Source organism: Theobroma cacao, chromosome 2 (assembly GCF_053813885.1).
Source record: "Theobroma cacao isolate CCN51 chromosome 2, ASM5381388v1, whole genome shotgun sequence".
Lineage (NCBI taxonomy): Eukaryota > Viridiplantae > Streptophyta > Magnoliopsida > Malvales > Malvaceae > Theobroma > Theobroma cacao.
The window spans coordinates 46,671,849-46,690,595 of record NC_142640.1 but is presented as its reverse complement, the minus strand read 5'-3'; the positions used below and the strand labels follow the sequence as shown (position 1 = coordinate 46,690,595).

Genomic DNA, 18,747 nt, shown 5'->3' with positions numbered 1-18,747 from the left:
TAAAGAATTTAGAAGAAAAATCAACAAGTTTCTACTCAAAGTAAAATAATGGCTTATCAACAAGGGGAAGAGACCAAGTCTTTGATGGAATATATTGTCCCACTAGTACAAGGTCTCCACTTTAGTATCTAAAGACCTTTTATTCAAACTAACAACTTTGAAATTAAGCCAACAATCATTCAGATGATTCAAACTTATGTTCAGATTGAAGGTTTGCCTAATGATGATCCTAATACTTATATTGTGAATTTCCTTTAAATTTGAGACTCATTCAAGGTCAATGATGTTACTGATGATGCCATAAGATTGAGGCTTTTCCCTTTTTCACTGAGAGATACAGTAAAAAGCTAGTTAAATTCACTTCCCATTGGTTCCATTAGTATTTAGAATGATTTGGCTCAAAAATTCTTAACAAAATTCTTTCCACTTGCTAAAATTGCAAAGATGCATAATGACATCACCTCTTTTATGCAATTTGATTTTGAATCACTATATAAGGCTTGGGAGAGGTACAAGGATTTGTTAAAAGGGTGTCCTCACCATGGGTTATCTAAGTGGTTGCAACTTTAGACTTTTTATAATGGTTTGTTGGGACTTATTTAAACCACTATTGATACTGCAGCTCAAGGTGCACTTATAAGTAAATCCATTGAAAAAGCCTATGATTTGCTCGAGGAGATGGCTTCTAATAATTACCAATGACCATCTAAAGGATTGGGTGAGAGAAAAGTTGTTGGACTTCATGAACTAGATGCAACTAATGCTTCGACTACACAATTGGCTTCTCTCACAAAGAAAATTGATAAATTGAGTGTTAATGCAGTTCAAAACTCCTTTATGACTTGTGAACTTTATGGATAAGGACACTCCAATGATAATTGCCCCATCTACACTGAATCTGACTAGTTTGTTAGAAATAGGTAGCAGAACAACAATTATTATTCCAACACTTATAATTGTAGTTGAAGGAATCATCTTAATTTCTTATGGAGCAACAACCAAAGGTTTTCAACTAAGTTAAACAATTAGAATCAACATCTAAGCTAAACCTGCCTCCTGGATTTCCACTTAGAACTCTTATGCAAATTTGCTTGATTCTCTTTCCAAGTGAAATCTTAGGCACAACTTAGTTAGGGATATGATTTAGGACATCTTTGGACCATTTTAGCCTTTCAAGCTAACCTTGATATATTTTTATTTTTAGTATACTCCTTTGAGCCTAATTGCCATTTTCTTGCAGTGTATGTTGAATCTCCCAACTAGTAATCTTAAACCCCATGCACTCAATATATAGGATATGATACCTCAATTTCAGTGGCGTAGAGTGAGGCTTTTTCACCCAATTAACCACATTGGTTGAATCACTTTCAATAAATAGGTAGTGAGTACTAGCTCATTTAGAGTTGGCATACAACAAAAAAGCTTCTTTAATTGCAAGCAACTCGGCAATGTTCGATTCCATAATCCTCACAACCTTCGAGAACATTATTTTGACCATTCCCACCTTATCTCTAAATACCCCACCAATGCTTGCCTCCCCAGTTTGCCTCTAGAAGCCTCATCCACATTAAACTTCAAAAAGCCTTGTGGAAGAGCTACCCATGAACATCCTTTCCTAGTTATTTTCAAAAGAAAAAAAAGAATATATTTTCCTAGCAACTTTGACTTTTGATGATACTTGCGACATATTTGGATTTTGCATCAAATTCAAAATAGAATTTATTGTTTAAGGATACTTAGCTCTATGCCACCATGCCACTCTAAGCTTTATTAACTCAAAGATTTATTTCATATCCTATATCTTTCCTCAGAAAACCATTTCATTTTAATGGAGCCAAATGGACCATAAACTATGGTGTAAAATGCCATTATCCATACCTTACTATTATCACTAAGGATGTCACAACCTTACCATGAAAAGAAGGTCGCCAATGGATCTTTTGGCTTAACCCAACTATATCCCTTAACTTTTACACTGCGTACTCTGTACTTTCCAAATCTCATAATAAAAAAAGAATAAATGATTGTTGGATTCAATTTCCCTTTTATAGAGTAAGCAAATTACTGACTCCCCCCCCCCCCCCCCCCCCACATACCTTTCCACACATTCACATTGCCCTCACCTTATCCTAGTGCTGCTCTAAAAAATGATTTGGTGGAGTACTTACCACTCGAGGTCTCCTTCCATATCAACTTGTCTTTTTTTTTTCCATAACCTAGGACAATGCCACTCAACACTTACTAAAGATTGGACCATTGCTGAATTTCCCAATCAAAGAGTCTCCTCTGAATCTTAATCCTCTAAGTCCGTTCACTAATTTCCCAAACACCGTACTATTTTACCTTTTCTATTTTGTTCACTTCTAGCACAAAAATCTTAAAAAGATTGTTTTTAATGTTATCCTCCCCCACCCCGATCCATTCTTACGACTAAAAAGATATTTTGTTTCCATCTCCTAAACTAAATCCAACACTAGCCTTGGTTTGCAAGAAGTACTTGTTGTTGGGAGATAGAGAGCTCTTGATACCTTTCCAAATTGTTGAGACCTTTCTACCATGATCCATCCCCGGTAGAAGCCCCATGTCATTAACCTCATTCTCCTCAACTAAAACTCTTCACCATAAAACACTCTGACTCATTCTTACACCTTTATATCCATTCATTTAGGAGTGCCCTATTTTTAAGATATAGATCAATCAACCTAAATGCACCATTATCTCTATAATTACACACCATTTCCCAATCCACCATTTGCAATTTCTGTTCCTTTGTCACCCCATTCCAAAGGAACCTATGTCAAATTTTTTTTTTTTTAAAGGCAAGAAAATGAATCATTATATTGAAAACTGAGGGATGAGATACCCATATAGCCAATACAAAAACTTGTAACATACAAAAAACAACTTACAAGATAAAAGCTACTAAGTAAGACTTACATGTGACAGAGGCTAGCCTAATAGACAAAGAAAACCTTACATATAAAACTATATATCCAATGAATGCATGAAAGCAACATATACAAGCAGAGACCCCAACACTAGCAATCAAAATTAATCCACAAAATATAATAAGTCAGAAGATCAAGTTCATTTAGTTCAAAATGGTGTCTCCAAGCAAAAAAAAAAAAAAAGTGATTGGGACCTTACCCCTAGTAAATCTCCTTTATACCTGCTCCATATCCTGTATATTCATAAAACCATTAATCCATAGAAAGTCCGATGGCCTAAACACACCTTTTTTGGCCAAAGAGTCAACCTTATCGTTAAAGGAATGAGGAATACGATTGATTTCCATCTGTTAATCTTAACAAAAACATTACAAGTTTGAATGACCAGTGATCTCAATCTCTAAGGCACTTCACAGAGGTTAGTAATCCATTTGACAACATTGTAATTATCACATTCAAGTAGAAAGGTATGGGAAGAACACCACTTAGAGGCAACAAAGATGATCATAGCTTCTCTTATCGTTAAGAGTTTCGCTTTGTTTGAGTCAAAAATATCAATGGCTTTAGAAAATAAGGCAAGAATGTCTCCAAACTCATTCCTCAAGATGCCATCAATACTTGAATCACTTGGACAACCACAAAAAGACCCACCTGTATTAAATTTGAAGGACCTTACAATCGGCTTAAACTAAACCAACACATTCTTGTTCAACTTGTTCTTGATTGGAATGGTTCCTTCATTCAAAAGTTTAGCCAAGTAACTAGCAGAGGCATTATGATCTGGCCATTTGGCCTTCATCCACCAAGCTACTCTAACCTTAGAGAGTTCAAAAATTTGCTCACTATCCCAAATTTTACCTTTGAACACCACTTCATTCTTTGCTGTCCAAATAGCCCATATGGTGGCAAACCAAACCATTTTCCAAACCAAGTCATTATTAAGAGAGTTAGCAATCTCAAACCAAGATAAGAAGCTAACTAAGGGGTCCTTATGAACCACCTAATAAACATTCCACAAAGCACACCACTGTTGCCATAAGAATTAGGACTTTCCACAAGTGAAGAACAGATGGTTCACTATTTCAATCTAGCACTGACAAATAAAAAAGTAGCCGCCTCAGCATTGATGAGGCCTTTGCTTACCAAAGCTTCTTTCATTGCTAGCCTTTTTCTTATTAGCTGCCAATAGAGAATCCTAATTTTTAAGGGGGCGAGACTGGACCCGATGAGTTTCTAATGACCAACTAGAGGAGAGTTGAAAATTAACACTTGACGACAAAAGGAGTTGGAGGAATAAATGCCATTAATGCTACCTTTCCATACAAGTTTATCCTAAAAGTTCTTGTTGAAGGTTTGATCATTTATGAGAAGATTAAAATTCTCCCATTACTAGTTTTCCCATTCCACGTCCACTCATTACCATTCCAACTGCCAAATTCTCCAATGTTGTCTACTTTTTTGACGACCAGAGCATAGATTCTAAAGAAAGAGTTATTAAGGTTGAATTCATTAACCCATTCATCCTCCCAAAAGCTAGTCTAGTTACCATTACCCAAGGACAAACCCATACCATCCATTATAAAGGAGCTAAAGTCACAAGTGTCATAAAGTGGCTTGGTGGTGCTGTTCCAAATACCAGAGGCTTTACTTAAATTCCTAAGCTCGATAAAATCGTATTGTGATTCAGGCCTGACTTTTCAACAACAATTCTTCTCCACAAGCTTTCCAATTCATTATCGTATCTTCATAGCCATTTGTTCAAAAGGGCTTTATTTTTAATACCAATGTCAATAAGACCCAATCCACCGAGGTCCTAAAAGTTGCCTATGGCATCCTAACTAACATGTTGAAGTTTACGCACAAGGTTAGGTCCTCCCCAAAGGAACCTTTTCAAAAAATTTTCAATTGTCGTCTTAATACAAACAGGCATATGAAACAAAGATATGTGAAAAATAGGCAAATCGCTTAAAATATATTTAAGATGAGTCAGTAGCCTCCCATAAACAAAGTTTTGGCCTTCCATAAAGAAAACTTACTCTTCAATTTTTCAACCTATGTTAAATCTTATCTAGTGCTTTTTTAACCCCGTTAGTATTTGAAAAAGTGACATGTAAAAAATTGATAAGGTCGATAGAATTGACTTGAGAAGTGTAACTCTCCCTTTCCATCCCATTAACCTTTGCTTGAATCAATCGCAAACCAACTACCACACTCCCATGGATCTCGTATTCGCACCCAAAGACTACCCCAAATACTTCATTGTAAGGAGTCCCACTTTGCACAAAATTCTACTTGCCCATCTCGCCACTACTAGTTGCTTAAATCCAATGTTAGTTTTGTTTGATGAATTTCTTTGGTGTTGCAAGGTGCTTTGCTATAATTGTAAATGCGAGTTTCTCCTTTCCCTATAATGGTTTGTTACATTAACAAACTCAAGTCTTATAAAAAAAAAAAAAAAGAACTTTCATGACTACAAACTTACCCCTTTGATTGTCACCACCGCAAGTGATGAAACCTGTAGCTCTTGATGATCCTTCTCCTTCATTTGTTAGTTAATTAACAACCAGAAATCTTGGAATGTTATATTTTTGCAAATGTTAGTCATCAAAAAAAATTTTAACTTTTAGAATGAGAGACTTAAATAAAAATTTTTACAAATTTAAGTAACAACTAATGTAGTTTAGTCTTTCTTTTTTTTTTTTAAGTTTTGCAAACAGATATTCGTGATGCTAGAACTTTGTAGTTTGTTTTTACAATAATAAAATTTTTCTAAAATAAAAATTAATGCAAAAATATATTTATGAATGGCACCTTAATTAACGAATGCTCTTGGAATATATTTAAGAAAAATCCTCTTTTTTTCCTTTCTTGGTCCTTACCCATTGTTATCATTAGCATAAACTAACATGGAGCTATTGTAGGAAAGGGAAGAGACTACTAGAGCTTAACAATTTAATTCCAGCCTATTATTGATTCAGTTTGGAAAGAAAACAAAGAAAAGAAAGTAATTCAATAATGTAATCCCGCATGGTTAGTTAAGGTTTGGCAATTAGAAAATTGCTTGGATAAGCACATATACCATAGTTTTTTTATCTACGAAAACCCTAAGTAAAATTGGAAATTGATAAGAATAGTTACGAAGGAATGTTGATATCCCCAGGAACAACACAGTTTCCCTTCGAGCCTAAGTCGTATCTATTAGTCGTTTACTCTCCCAAAGTGATCTTTCTTTCTTGCGCAAACACTTAGGTTACGTTTGATTGGTGGAATAGACAGAAATAGAATAGAATAGTTATTATGTGAGAATAGAATGAGGTGAGAATCGAATAGAATAGTTATTACTTAGTTTGGTATGACAAAGGAAATAAGACAGGAATAATTATTATGACTTATTGTAGTGTTTAGTTTGTAACAATAATTTTGGAATAAGAAAGGAATAGAAAATAAAAAGATAAAAACACCCTTTATTATTTATATGACTATTTATTTTTATTAGATTTTTTAAATATTAATAATCTAGAATTTAATTAAAATATTAATAATTAATAATTTAAATATTATTATGATTAATTTTTATTTTATTTTATTTTTTAAAATATTAATAATTGGTAATTTATTTAAAATATTAATAATTGATAACTTAAATATTAATATTTTATTTATAATTTAACTATTTATATTTTAAAATATTAATATTTAATTTAATTTAAATATTATTATGATCAATTATTTTATTTTATTTTAAAAAATTAATAATTGATTATTTATTTAAAATATTAATAATTTGTTTTTATGAACAAGGAATTTAGGCTAAGTTTAGAGAATAATACCTGAGTCACTTGGACAACCGCAAGAAGACCCATCTATATTAAATTTGAAGGACCTTGCAATCGACTTAAACTAAACCAACACATTCTTGTTCAACTTGTTCTTGATTGGAATGGTTCCTTCATTCAAAAGTCTAGCCAAGTAACTAGCAGAGGCATTATAATCTGGCCATTTGGCCTTCATCCACCAAGCTACTCTAACCTTAGAGAGTTCAAAAATTTGCTCACTATCCTAAATTTTACCTTTGAACACCACTTCATTCTTTGCTGTCCAAATAGCCCATATGGTGGCAAACCAAACCATTTGCCAAACCAATTCATTATTAAGAGAGTTAGCAATCTCAAACCAAGATAAAAAACTAACTAAGGGGTCTTTATGAACCACCTAATAAACATTCCACAAAGCACACCACTGTTGCCATAAGAATTAGGACTTTCCACAAGTGAAGAACAGATGGTTCACTATTTCAATCTAGCACTGACAAATAAAAAAGGAGCCGCCTCAGCATTGATGAGGCCTTTGCTTACCAAAGCTTCTTTCACCGCTAGTCTTTTTCTTATTAGTTGCCAATAGAGAATCTCAATTTTTAAGGGGGCGAGACAGGACCCGATGAGTTTCTAATGACCAACTAGAGGAGAGTTGAAAATTAACACTTGATGACAAAAGGAGTTGGAGGAGTAAATGCCATTAATGCTACCTTTCCACACAAGTTTATCCTAAAAGTTCTTGTTGAAGGTTTGATCATTTATGAGAAGATTAAAATTCTCCCATTACTAGTTTTCCCATTCAAAGACATTCCTGTGTAGCTCAATTTTCCACGTCCACTCATTACCATTCCAATTGCCAAATTCTCCAATGTTGTCTACTTTTTTGACTACCAGAGCATAGATTCTAGGGAAAGAGTTATTAGGGTTGATGTCATTAACCCATTCATCCTCCCAAAAGCTAGTCTGGTTACCATTACCCAAGGACAAACCCATACCATCCATTATAAAGGAGCTAAAGTCACAAGTGTCATAAAGTGGCTTGGTGGTGTTGTTCCAAATACCAGAGGCTTTACTTAAATTCCTAAGCTCGGTAAAATCATATTGTGATTCAGGCCTGACTTTTCAACAACAATTCTTCTCCACAAGCTTTCCAATTCATTACCGTATCTTTATAGCCATTTGTTCAAAAAAGCTCTATTTTTAAGACCAATGTCAATAAGACCCAATCCGCCGAGGTCCTAAAAGTTGCATATGGCATCCTAACTAACATGTTGAAGTTTACGCACAAGGTTGGGTCCTCCCCAGAGGAACCTTTTCAAAAATTTTTCAATTGTCGTCTTAATACAAACAGGCATATGAAACAAAGATATGTGAAAAATAGGCAAATCGCTTGAAATATATTTAAGATGAGTCAACAGCCTCCCATAAACAAAGTTTTGGCCTTCCATGATGAAAGCCTACTCTTCAATTTTTCAACCTATGTTAAATCTTATCTAGTACTTTTTTAACCCCGTTGGTATTTGAAAAAGTGACATGTAAAAAATTGATAAGGTCGATAGAATTGACTTGAGAAGTGTAACTCACCCTTTCCATCCCATTAACCTTTGCTTGAATCAATCGCAAACCAACTACCACACTCCCATGGATCTCGTATTCGCACCCAAAGACTACCCCAAATACTTCATTGTAAGGAGTCCCACTTTGCACAAAATTCTACTTGCCCATCTCGCCACTACTAGTTGCTTAAATCCAATGTTAGTTTTGTTTGATGAATTTCTTTGGTGTTGCAAGGTGCTTTGCTATAATTGTAAATGAGAGTTTCTCCTTTCCCTGTAATGGTTTGTTACATTAATAAACTCAAGTCTTATAAAAAAAAAAAAAAGAATTTTCATGACTATAAACTTACCCCTTTGATTGTCACCACCGCAAGTGATCAAGCTTGTAGCTCTTGATGATCCTTCTCCTTCATTTGTTAGTTAATTAACAACAAGAGATCTTGGAATGTTATATTTTTGTAAATGTTAGTCATCAAAAAAAATTTAACTTTTAGAATGAGAGACTTAAATAAAAATTTTTACAAATTTAAGTAACAACTAATGTAGTTTAGTCTTTTTTTTTTTTAAGTTTTGCAAACAGATATTCGTGATGCTAGAACTTTGTAGTTTGTTTTCACAATAATAAATTTTTTCTAAAATAAAAATTAATGCAAAAACATATTCGTGAATGGCACCTTAATTAACGAATGCTCTTGGAATATATTTAAGAAAAATCCTCTTTTTTTCCTCTCTTAGTCCTTACCCATTGTTATCATTAGCATAAACTAACATGGAGCTATTGTAGGAAAGGGAAAAGACTACTAGAGCTTAACAATTTAATTCCGGCCTATTATTGATTCAATTTGGAAAGAAAACAAAGAAAATAAAGTAATTCAATAATGTGATCCCTCATGGTTAGTTAAGGTTTGGCAATTAGAAAATTGCTTGGATAAGCACATATACCACAATTTTTTTATCTACGAAAACCCTAAGTAAAATTGGAAATTGATAAGAATAGTTACGAAGGAATGTTGATATCCCCAGGAACAACACAGTTTCCCTTCGAGCCTAAGCCGTATCTATTAGTTGTTTACTCTCCCAAAGTGATCTTTCTTTCTTGCGCAAACACTTAGGTTACGTTTGATTGTCGAAATAGACAGGAATGAAATAGAATAGTTATTATATGGGAATAAAATGAGGTGGGAATAGAATAGAATAGTTATTACTTAGTTTGGTATGACAAAGGGAATAGAACAAGAATAATTATTATAACTTATTGTAGTGTTTGGTTAGTAATAATAATTTTGAAATAAGAAAGAAATAGAAAATAAAAAGACAAAAACACCCTTTATTATTTATATGACTATTTGTTTTTATTAGATTTTTTAAATATTAATAATCTAGAATTTAATTAAAATATTAATAATTAATAATTTAAATATTATTATGATTAATTTTTATTTTATTTTTTAAAATATTAATAATTGGTAATTTATTTAAAATATTAATAATTGATAACTTAAATATTAATATTTTATTTATAATTTAACTATTTATATTTTAAAATATTAATATTTAATTTAATTTAAATATTATTATGATCAATTATTTTATTTTATTTTAAAAAATTAATAATTGATTATTTATTTAAAATATTAATAATAGATCATTTAAATATTAATATTTTATTTTTAATTTAATCATTAATATTTTATTTTATTTAAATATTATTATGATTAATTTTTATTTTATTTTATTTTTTAAAAATTAATAATTGGTAATTTATTTAAAATATTAATAATTGATGATTTAATTATTAATATTTTTTATATAATTTAAATTATATTATGCTTATTTTTTTTAATTTATTTTGTTTTTAAATAGGAATATTTTATAATTTATTTTATTAATAATTGATAACATAAATATAAATATTTTATTTATAATTTAATATTAATATTGTAAAATATTAATATGTTATTAAAACTTGGAATCAAGTGACAAGAGGAGAGAGAGAAAAATAATATTTTATACAAATAAAGTTGTAATTTTTCAAATTTATAAGGGGTATTTTTTGTTTTTATTATTTTTTGAGTTTATTTCTTAATCATGGAATAGCTAATACCATGGGGGAGGGTGGTATTAGCTATTTCTTAGTTTTGGAGGATTTTAGAGAATAGGAATGGCTATTCCTTGAATCATTTCTCAACCAAATAAAGGAATCAAAATTTTTTGGGAATAAAGGGGGAATGGCTTAGCCATTCTCCCAACCAAACATGCTGTCAATGTATGATTGAATCGTGACAAGCTCTCACCGTGATAATTCTCAGGACTAGAGTCATATGTGAAGAGTAAATACCTTTGACTATAATCGTAAAATTCACGGGTATCTTACGTAATTTCCAATTTTGTTTTTTCATTCAAATCTGTCACACTGTATAACACTTTGTCCCATATGAAAATTTAATTCTTAATGCCAGATGTATGTGAAAAATATGCACCTTGCTCGCGTAATTCTAAGGTTGCATGGTTGGAAAGAAAGACAATGATGATGCATGAGAGCGGAGATAAAAACAAAACCACCATGCAAGAATGCTTCAAACTCACACTTTTTCCTTTCCTTTCTTTGTTGCATTGTGCTTTGAGAGAGTAGAGGTAGCTTGTTCTCACTTGCAAGGGAAACTTCATTAAGCAACTTTTTACTGCTCCTCCATTTCCCCCCTCCCCAAAGTGATCATGAGTGTGTTTCTAGTCATTTTCTTGACTATTTCTCAGCGACAAAGACAATCTTGTCGGTATATGATAGAGGGCCAAATTCTTTCGTCTTTCCTCTGTCAACCTCCATGACCAAATCATGTAATTCTCTTTACATAAAAAATGTATGCGTTTGAACGATAGATGGGGCCATAGCAGTACAAATGTCTCAATTGAAGAAAGAAATAAAAAATGAATTCCTGAGACAGACCCCTCTTTTTTTCTTTTTTTTCTTTTGTTATAAAGAAAATTGAGGGTCACAGCTGATCAGTGGGACCCCGGTGGGGGTGGGGCAGTGGAAATATCTGATCTAACGATCATGATTTGATGATGGGGGTCAAAAATTATACTATTTGAAGTGTAAGAGATGGGGACTTGTTAGTAATTTCAAGTCAAACAGATTCTCGGGTAACCACCACATCCAGCTACGATGCTTCATAATTCATAATTGTCACCCCAAGGTATGAAAAGAATGGCAAGCAAGTGGGCCGGGACTAACATGCACAGCCACAGCTGGTTGGTAAGGTTAGCATCCAAGGCTTAGACAATTATTCTCTCCGCAAAACATTCCAGCCATTGCTGCAATGCAAGAGGCTGCTTACTACCTTGTCAGAAAAAATGAGTTTTAGGAGCCTGATTCCCTCCACAGTCGTTGATATTTGATAGTAATAGATACAAATTAATTCAACTTTGTTATTAGGTGTATAAATTATCAGAAAACCAAAGAATTTTGGTGATGCCGGTCCGGTGACGGGTGGGCCTATGTTCATGGCATCACTCGAGAAGGGAACAAGTTATGGAGGAGGATAGGGAAGAAATCGAAGCTGATGCCATTAATTTCCAGGATTTTGAATTGCGGTTTTCTCGATTTTTGTCTCTACCTTTTTAAAAGAAAGTTACGTACTCTATGGTTTTAACATGAATTATTCTGCTTGTTGAAATTAAGATCACAGGAAAAAGAATTACATCATTAGTATGATCAAATTCATGTCTCATTATCAATTATACTTTCATAATAATGTTATGAAATCTCAGATTTGTTGCAGTGTGAGGATGAACATGAGACATGTTATTGCTTAGTCTTGAGTTTTGTAAGAGTAGTGTTTCTTTTGGACGGGAATCTTTATAAAGTTGAAATGAGAAGAGTTTCTCACAACACATGTACATAGGTTCAGCCCAATAATTTCAAAAAGCAACTTTGAGTTAGAAAAGGGAAAGAAACATTCAAAGTAGCAACTTTTTTTTTTTTTTTTTTGTTTTGGTACATTTTCAAGTAACACTTGAAAATAATGGATATGCATTATTAATAACTATTTTAATCATTAGCCATCTATTGTCAATGGGATTGGACTCCTTAAAATCAAAAGTGTTCTGATATTGAGTAATTATCAGTGGTTAAAATGTCATTAGTCCAGTGACTAAATATAGTAATTATGTCCTCTAAATATGACTTATGACAACTTCACATCAACATGTAAAGCATCATGTCAAAATGAAAGAAAAAGGTTGTAATTATAATCTTCTACAAGCAGAAAATTAAACAACAGATCAATGATCTTTAATAGCATATAAAAATCTTGTGAGTTGACAATAAAAGATTCACTTCAAATTAACGGTGCGTTTTACATTTTGCAGGCAAGTCAACATCACATATTTTCTTTCATTTTATGATAAATGATAGGAAGGATTTGAACTCCTGCACTTTCTAGTATATGTATAGTTGGATTCTGAATTAACTATTTTGATGGGTATACCTATTCATTCTTTTTCGTTGAAAACTCCTAGACCTCGCACCCTTTCTTGGGTGTATTCTATCAAAGGAATAAGTAGATAGATAAATAATTGCTGAAATTTCTAAACCAAAACAAAAGGATCAATTAATTTTGTGTAAGTATATCTAAGCATGAACAAGGAATTCAGTGAGATCATTCATTAGTGCAAAAAGAGTTGAAAGGAACTTTTCTTTTTCCTTTTTTTAAGAGAGAGACTTGAGATTGAAACTTCTTTTAGAGTTGAGATTTGACTCTTGTTCCCACTATGTATAATTAATCTTTCTTACACACTATTTCACACAGCAATCTTGAAGAGGAACTCGGTTTACGTTCCAAATTACAAATTTAATGCTATTTTTTTATGCTATTAAGAACAAAGTATCGAACCATGATTAGCATATACTTGTACTTGAAGTTATCGTAAAATTATAATATCGAATTATCATGTCAAAAAATTCTTTCCCCATCAAAGTTTTGGATTATAAAAGCACCAAAGGTCAATTCAATGGGGTCTCAAGATCTTCATTCAAGGATACACTCCACACCTTTTTCTTTGCTTTGATTTAAAATTTAATTAAAACAGAAGAAACATGGCAACTCAAATAGAACCCAAAAGAACTTTTAATGTAAACTAATGTGAACACATTATAGTATTATATAAAAATAAAAAAGGAGGGGTCATCTTATCTTATAAGGAGAGACATCTAGCGGTTTGTAGGGATTCCCTATGTCCCACGCTGGAGTGACAATGAAAGTGAGCCCCCAAGAAATGACATAACTTCTTCTTCTAGGAAGGAGGGAGTGGGTCCCTCTCGTACCTTGAAGAATCCTTGCCGGCACCCCTATGGGGACACCATAAAGGACAACCTTCTTTCCTCCCCTTCCCTTGTCGCTTTTCTCCCTTATTCCTTTCCCTATGCGATTTCCCTCTCGTACACCAAGGAGTGTAGTAATTAATTGCAAATGTTTTCTAGGGCATGTGAGTTTACCATTCACCAACTATTTCCTTATTGTTTCTTTCATTGTCTATAGTGATTGACAACTTAAGATGCAATTATAATATATATATCTAAAAGAGGCATATAATATTATCCTAGTTATACGCTCCTAGTCCTATTCATCAACTCTTTTTCTATTTTTCCACTTTTGGTTCTAGATTATATTATTCAAAATAATATATTTTTATTACTTGTATTTTCAATAATGCAACTTAATTATTTTGCGGTACAAATATATTTTTAAACCTCAATAAAAAGTAATTATAGTTTTGATATATACTTCATCCGGTATCAATATGAATAATGATGAGACTTATACAATATTCAAGTTAATTACTACTAACAACTTAATTATAAAATATAAAATATTTTGATTTAAATCTAAAAAGTTATTAAATTAATGGTACTTTGAATCCCCACGTTACAATAATATTAAAGTGTACATCATTCCATAATGTCATGGACATATTTAAATGTATGCTAAAATAATCTTTGATGACAGTAGTCTCATGATGTTAGAAGTCTTTCTTTTTACTTAATTAAACTTGACGAGAAGGAACATGTGTGCTAATTTTATTCAACATTTTTTCAGCATATCACATAAAAGAAAAGGCTTAATATTAATTTCATTTCATGGCCAGTAATGTCACTCCGTAGATCAACATGTGACTGATTTTCTATATCAGTATGACACAAAAGTTTATGCATTCGTCAAAAGGGGTGCCGCCTTATCACAGCCTTGGTCAGCACCCGGCTGCCAATTCTTTTTATAGTGATACTCTTAGGTAACTAACAACAAATCAAATTCAATTTTTAAAATAAAAGAATGCTTGTACCTATTACTGAATTAAATGTTCATATATTATTAGAAGTCTTTGTTCCCTCAATCAAAGTGATTTTATTAATAATCGGATCAACAAAACTATAGTTGTTGTTTAAGTTGATAAATACAAACATTGCTTGGGTATTCGGTGGCTTTCTTTAAGTGTGTATAAATGATGTCATATTTTATAGAGAAAATTTTTTATTATATTTGTAAAAATTTCATTCCTAAATTATTTACGTACTTCCATTGAAGACATACGTGGGTGTATTTCTTCGTTTAAAGGGGCATGTCGTGTACGTGTGAATTCAACATGGTAGATTCCTTAAGGTTAAGCATTTTCTGTTCACAGTCTAAAGGCTTGGCCCAAAGTGCATCATTTGATAACCCAATCATCCTCTTTAGTTTATATATATACATATATATATATATAAATGAGTCAAATTAAATCTAATTGTGCCCTTTTAACCTTCAAAATTTTACTCAATAAATAAGATTAATATCTAAACAATATGGAGTGTGTGTAAGCCTCAATTTGGTGATCTTTCTCAATACTTGAAAGCTCAATTTCGCACGCCAATACTTGCTGCTTTCTTTAAAAAATTAAATTTCTATAACCTCCATATCTCTAAAAACTTCAACCTTTTCAATCTTTACCAAATTCATACTAACCGGTCACTATCAATGTTGTTTAGAATTTATATCTTCCAAGGATAATTCAAAACTCAGTTAGGATACAAAAAATTAAAGAGAAAAAATTTTAAAGTTAAAACATCAACTAAAGGAAATTAAGTTTTTTAAATATATATATATATATTTTTAAAAGTGATCATTTAGGCTTTGTATCTTTCATGATAATATAACGTTAAGAGGAAATTATTAGGAACTTGCAATATAAAAAATATCGGTGCTTAATGTTTTTATAAGTCTCTAAATTATTTAAAAAAATTTAAATAATTTTTTTTACATTTAACTAAGTCTTTGTACTTATAGTTTAAGTCAAATAAACTACTATGGCTAAAAGTTGATTAACTGTCATTAATCAAAATATTACTTGTCATTTTATACTCATATGATGTTGACGTGGAAAATGAAAAATATCAAATAACTATTATCATGTCATATCAATACCATATCACCATTTATTATGACATGTCAGTATTACGTGACATAAAATGATAAGTGATATTTTAATTAACGATAGTTAAACAACTGTTAATTATAAAAGTTTGTTTGACTCAAAATAAAAATATAAAAACTTAATTGAATGTAATAAAATAATAAAAATTTATGTAAAAATTTTTAAATAATTTAAGGACTTAATATGAGTTTCTCATTTTACGACACATGACAAAGTATATTGATTTGACTTCTTAAACATTGAGCAATAGTGTGTGTACTATTTACATACATACATAGATAATATAACATGTTTTAATTTTTTTTTATTTTCCTTTAAATTTTTCACAAATCAAATAGTCTTGATGTGTTTAATGGGTATTTTTGTATATATTGTATAGTATGAGATTTTTTGAGTGACATTTACAATTGCATTCAATTTAAGGGAAAATATAAGCAGACAAAAAATAAATGTTAGCAGTCGAATGATTGATCAAATTCAACTTTACAAAGTCAAAACTAATCAAGTTGTCCAATTTATTGCAACCAATTAAAGAATCAATTAATGTTAGGAATTCCTCAAGTTTATAAAATTTGGAATATGATTTGAAGCTCAAACTGAAAACAAAAAAAAAGGTAGAGAGAAAAACAAGGGGTGATAGTGGGCCCTTGAAACCGATAAATGGGGTGGGCTATGAGGTTGAGAATGAATGAACTAAGGCATGCATTTATCACATTGCATGTTGGCTGCCGCAAGCAATCAATTTTCTCATAGTCCAAACAAAACTTTTATCCTTTTGTCCCCATACATGATGCTAACTCTCCTCTTTCAAATTTGTCTCTTTTGTATGCTTCACGTTCTTGGGCTTGTTTAAATCCAATACATACCTGATTTTACAAACCTCACTGAATTTATTTATTTTGCTTGTGATAAGATATCAGCAAAAAATGAGCCGTCAACTCATATTTCAAGTAAATAACAGAAGTTCATGTAACAAAGTATTTGAACAGGTACTATAGTTGATCCAATGTTCGGATGATCTTCTAAGAAAAAATAGGTATAACCCTAAGTAGGGTAATAAATTAAGCTACAAGTTGAATTGAATCTCATAAAATCGACAATATTGGATTGGCCATTTTACACTCAAATATGAATGAATACTGGCCCAGTAATTACCACATGTAGAACCAAAATAATCCACATTTATTGCTTAAACTTCACAAAGAATGCATAAGTTATCAAAATTTCATAAAAAGAAAATTGAGAATTACCTATACCCAAAAAAAGAAAAAACGAAAGGGCTAATTAATAAGCAATAATACTAGTGGATGATGGATTAGAAACAGATGCTTTGGAAGTAAATCAGCTATACCCAGAAAAGAAAAAGGGGAACTTTCTTTCTTTTCCTTCATATATCTCACACACAATTTGCAGCCTTTCTCTGTCGCACTTAATGTTATAAATATTATTTATATTCAATTACTATATGAAAGACTGGAAACAAAAGTTTAGAGATGCAATTGACTAGCAAATTAATAAGATGAATGTTGAAATGTTATGCAATTTGTGAATAGTGACAATGAAAAAGTCAAAAAAAGAAATCATTACTCATCTAATGTTGAAACCATAAAGTAAACCCAATTTTGACTCTTCAGTCAAAAATCCTGGAAAGTACATTAATCTGCCCACCATATATAAAACCTTTGAAGACTTCAAGAACGGCGGAGCGCTTAATTGCCCATTTTTGAACTTGGATGCATTTCACAGACTGACACCACTCAAAGTCGTCTACTTCCAAAAGCTTGCAAAAGCAGTGAAAGCAATATGGTCATTTTCCTAATGGCATTTACAAGAGTAATGGCTTTTGTCACATTGTTTCTATTCTACATTTGGGTTTTTTTTTCTTTCTTTTTTTATTTTTACAACAAAATGAGAGAGAGAAATGGGCATGGAATTTGTCATTAATTGTTTTTCGAAAAGTGGAATTGCAATAAGCAAATGTGAAAGCGGACATGCATTGCAATTTGCACATAGAATCCTTACAAGAATGCAGGACGAGAGAGAGATAGCAAAAACACAGAAACATGTGATTTGCCTGCTTCGATGCATGTGAGCCGATGGTGACATTGGAAGGACACTTGGTGTCGGGTCATCCATTGCCCATTGATGGGTGGGGGCCCTTTTTTCTCTGTGCTTTTCTCTTGGATTTAAGCTCTAAAGAAGAGACATGTTTGGACAACCACTGCCCCAAAGTCCCCCTCCTGTGAAGGGGAAGCACAGGTCCTGCTTCTAAGATCACAATAACAAAAGAAACCCTCTCTTTCCTTTTACAGGGTATGAAACCAAAAGACCACGAAATTAACCCCCCCTTTCCGTCTGAGAGAGAGAGAGGGCAACTTTTTGAAAGGGTGGTGTGAAGAGAAGAAGGAGAGGACTCACGGGCAGCCAAATTTCTTCATCGATCATCATCCAAAACTGTAGAAAAGATTCTCTAACGAGAGAGAGAGAGAGAGAAAGAGAGAAGGAAAGATTGTCGTTTACAAGGACGGTGATGCAAGAAATATCTTAGAAACGGAATTATGACCAACATGACATACCAACTAACAGCTTTTGCATGTTTTGGCTATGGTTTCCTTGATTGTCCACACCGACTGAAGGCATAAACGTTTTGGTAAATCAGAATATACCATTAAAAGCAACTTGTCTTGATGGACTTTCCAACTCTCATGCTTGCTATATGCGGTATGGACCCAATATCATTACTACAGGTGACTTATCAGGAAAAAAACATATATTACCAATTCCTCATGCATGGTCATTTGTTTTACATATTATCTTTTATTATTATATAATAATTCACCTCTCATCCCATAAAATCCTTCCTTTTTTTCTTATGTCTCCTTAGACATTACAAGCAACGTTCCTATTGATTAACTAGATTAGACAAGCAAACCAACCTTTCTTATCTTTTTGTCGCCAATC

General features: G+C 32.1%; 1 non-coding gene across 1 annotated transcript; it reads right to left on the bottom strand.

The window, feature by feature from the left end:
* Window positions 1-442: 442 nt before the first annotated feature.
* On the bottom strand, window positions 443-548 carry LOC148764336 (small nucleolar RNA R71). Its single transcript, XR_016024907.1, has one exon. It is a non-coding gene; the product is annotated as a small nucleolar RNA R71 (small nucleolar RNA).
* Between the last annotated feature and the right edge of the window lie 18,199 nt (window positions 549-18,747).